Genomic DNA, 6,000 nt, shown 5'->3' on the forward strand with positions numbered 1-6,000 from the left:
GGCAAGGGAACTGATTTGCGCAATGAATATATTTTGAAAGTTAAGTTTTTGGGATTCTGATATATTTTGAGGCCTATATCATAATGGATAAGATAGGGTGATGTCCCATAACAACACCTCCTTCTTCTAGAATGGAAGTGTCTGTCATCCTGATTGGTTCTGAGGTCTGATTTGAGATGATGGTGAAATAGAGCCTGCTGTTTAGATAGTACGAATCCTCCAAGTTGAGTGAAGTAAGTTTTTAAATTAAATACTGTTTTCACTTGTGACCATATCTGTTTGAAAGCTCATAAATATTTGTTTTGATGTGGTTTAATAATGGAAAGCATATCCTTTCCTGTATACTTACAAAATATATTACGTAATTTAGTTCATAACTCCTCTCCATGAGGATATGCATCCAGGCGCCAGATGCAAGACATACTTTTGTGTCTGGCTTGTGATGGAAAGACATGGTTAACACTTGATACATGAAATGATGACTTTGCAAAAGGCCGGGAGCGCTTCACAGTGTTGCTATAGAAACCAATTCAATTTTAAATGTTGCTATGATGTTTTGCTTGCTCAGCCATTTCCCTCAACGTTCCCTTTGGATCTGTTTCTCAGCCATTTTGAAATGCATTGCACAGAAAGAAAATAGGATGGTGTACAGCAGTGTTTAGAGAGCACTCCATTCATGGATTTAATTTTTCCATAAATAAAATTAAAAATGGCTGTACATGTAAGATTTATAGAAGGCATAGGGAACTTTCATCATAAAATATGACTTTAGCTAGCAGGTGTACCCAGTCTTACCCATCAGCTTTCTCAGGATGTGCTCCACTCCCAGCAGAGGAAAAACTCATATTTCTGATCACCAATTGATCAGAAATAGTAATCTTTCCTCACTGAGCAGTGGGAAAAGTTCCCATTTTCAGCAAAAGGCCCAATCTCTACTCAGCAGCTAAGGTTTCTGTGAGGTGGGGGAAGGACATGTGGGAAGGAAGCTGCCAAGTGATGCAGACCTGCATATATTGTCCTTCACAGTTTTATTGCTTATTTGTAAGTAAACCTGCTACTTGTGTTTTCTTCTAAGAAGATGTTTAAAGCTTTGTGCAGTGGCAGTATCATAGCCAATGAGGTTAATCCGAGGCACGATTATTGCTAATTGAAAACTTAGCACATGTGTAGACACTTGTCTTTCCTTCGTAGATATGCAGAGGCTTGGTATTTGAGCAGTTATTTGGATGTGTTGATGCAAGAGTCAATCCAGCCTGTGAGCTGATACGTAGTTGCCTCTCCTGTCTACACTTGAGTAGGCTTTACAGTAGCAAGATTCATAATTTGGTCCTATCTTTGGTTCCCCCACATATATGTGGTTCCCAGGACCTTTCTCAGAATAGAATCTGCCTGTTGAATTTAGAAAGTTATTCCACCACTGATCCAGATTGCTATGATTAGGTCCTTGATGGGCCTTCTTATGTCTAGAGCAGTATAGATCCCAGAGATATTGGCTGATGGTCCCTGGTGAATTTCCAAAGAAAGGAAGAAATTGTTGCAGTCAGTGGACACAAATATGGCACAGGTCCATGTCACATTTGAAAAATAAAACAAAACACAATTTCTGCTCTTCCATATCATATAGCTTGAAAAGCTTTGGTACAGAGGATGTCATGATTACACAGTTTTTGTTCCATCCTGTTTTATCCAGAGTCCACTCCAGATTTCTGTGAGAACTTGACCCCCAATGCCATTTTCCAATAAATATATGAAAAAGGATCAGTATATTTATCATGGAGTTTTCATAGGAAAAAAAATGTTCAGAAGAGGTATGTCATTGCCTTCCCCTGAGGTTGAGGGTGTGTGACTTGCCAAAGTCACCTAGTTGGTTTCATGGGTGAGCAGGGAATTGAACCCTGGTCTCCAGAGTCATAGTCCAACAGTCAAACCACTGCACGATGCTGGCTCTCTGCAAGGGAGAATATGATTCTTCAAATAACTTGGACTTGAGTCACATAGGGCTTTGGGTTAGTGCCTGGAAACAGGCCAGCAGCTAATGTAGCTATTGCAGCAATGGAGTTTTGTGACCACTTTTCAATCATTTTTACTTAATTATTTGTTGTGATTTTAAACTGGCCACAGCCAAAGTTCTCTGGATACTATACAGTCTGTCAAAACATGATACTGTAATAATAATACAAAAAATAAGGTAGACAGTAGAGTACAAAGCTAAGATAAAATGAGTAGCTGAAAGTGAAATACCACATCATATAAAGCACTGGGATAAGAAATAAAAAAAATAATTAACTTTCTCTAGTAATTTTAACATCCATTGTTCACTGTGGATTTCAGTGTAATGCTTCCATGTGATAATATTTGTTATTCACATGTGATTTTATGAATACTCTCATGAATCATACACACCGTTCTTCTCAATGGAACATTTTCAGCACCTTTTGAGAACAAAATGAGTTGAATACTCATATTTTTGTTGTGACATTGGATTTCACATAAAATCTTTGTGTCATTTTGACATGTAAGCAATTTTGAATTTATGAGGTTAATATTTGTTGAAAAATAGATAATGAAGTCTTAAAATGCCACTTAACTAGTAGGAACTAATTAACATTCTATACTACATTTTCCAGGAAAAAAAACCCAGTTAGTTTTCTCTAATTTATGGTGAACCCCTCCTGAGTTTTCTTGACAAGATTTTTTCAGAGGAGGTGTGAAGGTGCCTCCTCTCAGGCTGAGAGTGCTACTTGCACTCAGTGGGCATCATAAGCAGGGATTTGAACCTTGGTCTTCTAGAGTCTTTGCAGATTATCATACAGCATAGCTCACCAGGATAGACATGAGATCAAAAACTCAAAAACGGATTCTATGACATTGCTCCATGGCTGCCCAGCCATTAGGCAGCCTATATGCAACCCACATTTCTCCAGCCTTCTCCTGCAGCTTTCAAAAATGGGATGAAAGTGCAGTGTTTAAATGCTGGTACTGTAGCCATTCATAGGGCTCCAAGGTCCACTCAGTCTTGCATTCTTCTGTAGGTTGCTAAAATGAGTACCCAGCTTGTTGGGGGCAATGAGCTTACATATTGTAAACCACTTAGGGCAGTGGTTCCCAACCTGTGGGTTGGGACCCCTTTGGGGGTCGAATGACCTTTTCATGGGGGTTGCCTAAGACCATTGGAAAACACCTATTTAATTACAGTTATGAAGTAGCAACGAAAATAATTTCATGGGTTTGGGTTACCACAACATGAGGAACTGTATTAAAGGGTCGCGGCATTAGGAAGGTTGGGAACCACTGACTTAGGGAGTGCTTAAGGGCACTGATAAACAGTATAGAAATGTACTTGCTATTGCTATGGGCTGCCTACTGCTGTGCCACAGAGCAATTCAGTAGGATCCGTCTTTGAGTTTTAGATACTGCATCTATCTCGGCGGGACTTGGCTGTGAAATAATCTCCATAGACCAACACTCAAACCACTACCATGCTAGCTTTCTAATTCTTTATGACATTAGTATTCGTTCTTCTTCTTCCTGAGATATTGTGAAGTTAAGAAAGTTGTTAGATATTGTATTAGGAGCTCTTTCCTGAATTTTTCTATTAGTATTTTCCTTATTTGAAATTTGGTTTTTCTCTCTTCATAGAAGTAAGGCATGGCACTCTGGGACAGGTTGTTGGTTGTTTTGAAATGCATGCTAGATCAGAGCTAGAGGATAATTCTGTTTGTTCTGCATTTTTAAGCAAACTGAAAAAATTCACACTTCCTGGATCAATGCACAAATACAAATGCAGTTATCTTTTGACTGTTCATTCCTGCAAATCTTACAATTAGCTTTTGGTTTTAAAATGCATTGAAATACATACATTAGGTGGAGATTCATCAGAACATTCATTTTATTGGAAATTGCATACAAAAAGCCGAATGTTACAGGGAAAATACAAAATACACAATCAAAATGACTACTTTCTTACACATCCTTTAAAATATAACAGAGAACAGGATGGAGCAGACTGATGATTGAGTGTGTATCAAGCTGACATGTGGAAATGCATTGATCCATCTATCCCTAGTTCTAGCCATTCTGTTTACTCTGGTGACTGAAGCAGTGGCAATTTTAAGGAGTTAGTGCTGACGTGACTATGGTTCAAGTGCAGCATAAATAGCAAGGCTAATAGCCCCAGCAGTCTTCCCTTCTGATGGATATTTGGAGAACTTCCTTATCAAGCTTTAGATTTTTATTTAAAAAAGCAAGTCCCTTACCCTTTTTGTTCTGGAGATAGAAGAAATTTCAAGGGAATATTCTGTTCAATTGCTGAATGAAAAGTATTAATAAATGTATTTTTATTTTGAACATGAGTTTAGCTCAGTTTACCTCCAGGTGAGAAGTTCTAGGATTGAAATTTTAGATAACTAAATATAATACAAGGCTTTGCACGCAGCAAGAAAACAGTCCAATATTACATACCGTCCAATGTCCAATACAGCAGAGTCAGGGGGGCAAGGCAAAGGTCCAGGATTCCAGGGAGCAGATCAACGAGTCATTCCAGGGTTCCAGGTCAATCCGTAGTCCAGGAGGCAAGGTAGCAGGAAACAAAGTCCAAGGGAGTCAGAGCAAGACCCTAGGGAACGCAGATAGGCTCTGACAAAGATGTTCGGCGTTTCGCACTGTTTTACTGGCCCAGTTCCCAATCACAGCTGTTTCAGTGATTGCGAGCATTCTCATATAACCTCCTGGATCAACGGAGGCACGCCCTTTCTGTCCTACGCTGGCTGAAGGTAGGTACGCCTCGGTCCTGCTCTTCTATGTCTCCCAAGCCGGAATCTCTGCTGGGGGAGGGAGGCTGGGCTGCTGAGTCAAGGCTCTGCTGGAGCTGGCAGAGCAGAACTGGGACCTGGCTCCACTGACTCTGCTGAGAGGCTGGCATAATAGAACTAGGGCCTGGCTCAGCCTGCTTCCTCCAAAGTCCTCAGCCCAGCTGGCCATGACCACATCTTCCCTACTTACATCTTCTTTTGCCTTCCTGCTGCAAGACCTCATTTCTATCAATGTTGATCCCACGGATCGAGAAACATTTTTACCACTTCTATTTCTTTCGTTGCCTAGGTTGGAATTTGTCAAGATTCTCTGTTGTCATATTTTTGTTTTCTTTTGTCAGCACATAACCTGCCTTGCACTTTATTCCTTGTTTTTCTTAGTAGTTGTTCCAGGTCTGTGAGGTTTTCTGCTATACTATGGTGTCATCTGCATTCTTAGATTATTGTATTCCTTCCTCCTATTTTCACTCCTCCTTCTGTGTCCAAGCCTGCTTTTCTTACAATATGTTCTGCATATAAGTTGAACAGGAAGGGTGTAAGTGCAGCCTTGTCTGACCCCTTTGCCAACTGGGAACCATTTTGTTTCTCCATGTTCTGTTCTGACAGTTGCCTTCTTACTGAGTTCAGCTTCTTCATCAGGTCTATCACATGTGTTGGCACTCCATGTCTTTAAAGGCGTTTCATAGCCTTTCTGATTATTGTAGTCAAAGGTTTTGCACATGCACATGTCTGTAAACACCTGTGATTTTCATTTGAAATTATCTGGTGCACTCCATCATCACTGTGTTTGCAATGTGGTCTCTGGTGCCTCTTCCTTTCCTGAGCCCTACTTTGACCTCTGGGATTTCTTTTTCCATGTGGTTAGGTCTATATTGCAGAATTTTGAGCATATTCTGCTTCCATGGAATATTAGTGCTATGGTCCTATAGTTGCTACAGTCCTTTGTGTCTCCTTTTTTGTGATGGTATTATATTGATCTTTTCCAATCTGTTGGCCATTGTTTTGTTTTCCAAATGTTGGCAATGTTGGGTAGCACTAGAGTTGACTCTGTCATGGGATTGCACCAGTTCAATTGGAAATCATCTGTTCCTTGTGATTATTTTTTTTTGCTACATTTTTTTTCTTCACCCTTTCTTCCCCATATTTATGTTTGGAAGGAATACATGGCTTGTTTTTTTTTTTTTTTTGG

General features: G+C 39.8%; 1 protein-coding gene and 1 non-coding gene across 3 annotated transcripts in view; both read left to right on the forward strand.

Annotated features, from left to right (window-relative positions):
- Positions 1 to 6,000, forward strand: part of HS6ST3 (heparan sulfate 6-O-sulfotransferase 3) — a 265,360-nt gene that overhangs the window by 89,041 nt on the left and 170,319 nt on the right. The window lies entirely within an intron of this gene.
- LOC121927427 lies at positions 1,087 to 1,229 on the forward strand. The gene has a single exon (XR_006103202.1). It is a non-coding gene; the product is annotated as a U4 spliceosomal RNA (small nuclear RNA).

The sequence above is a fragment of the Sceloporus undulatus genome, chromosome 3, assembly GCF_019175285.1.
Source record: "Sceloporus undulatus isolate JIND9_A2432 ecotype Alabama chromosome 3, SceUnd_v1.1, whole genome shotgun sequence".
Taxonomy (NCBI): domain Eukaryota; kingdom Metazoa; phylum Chordata; class Lepidosauria; order Squamata; family Phrynosomatidae; genus Sceloporus; species Sceloporus undulatus.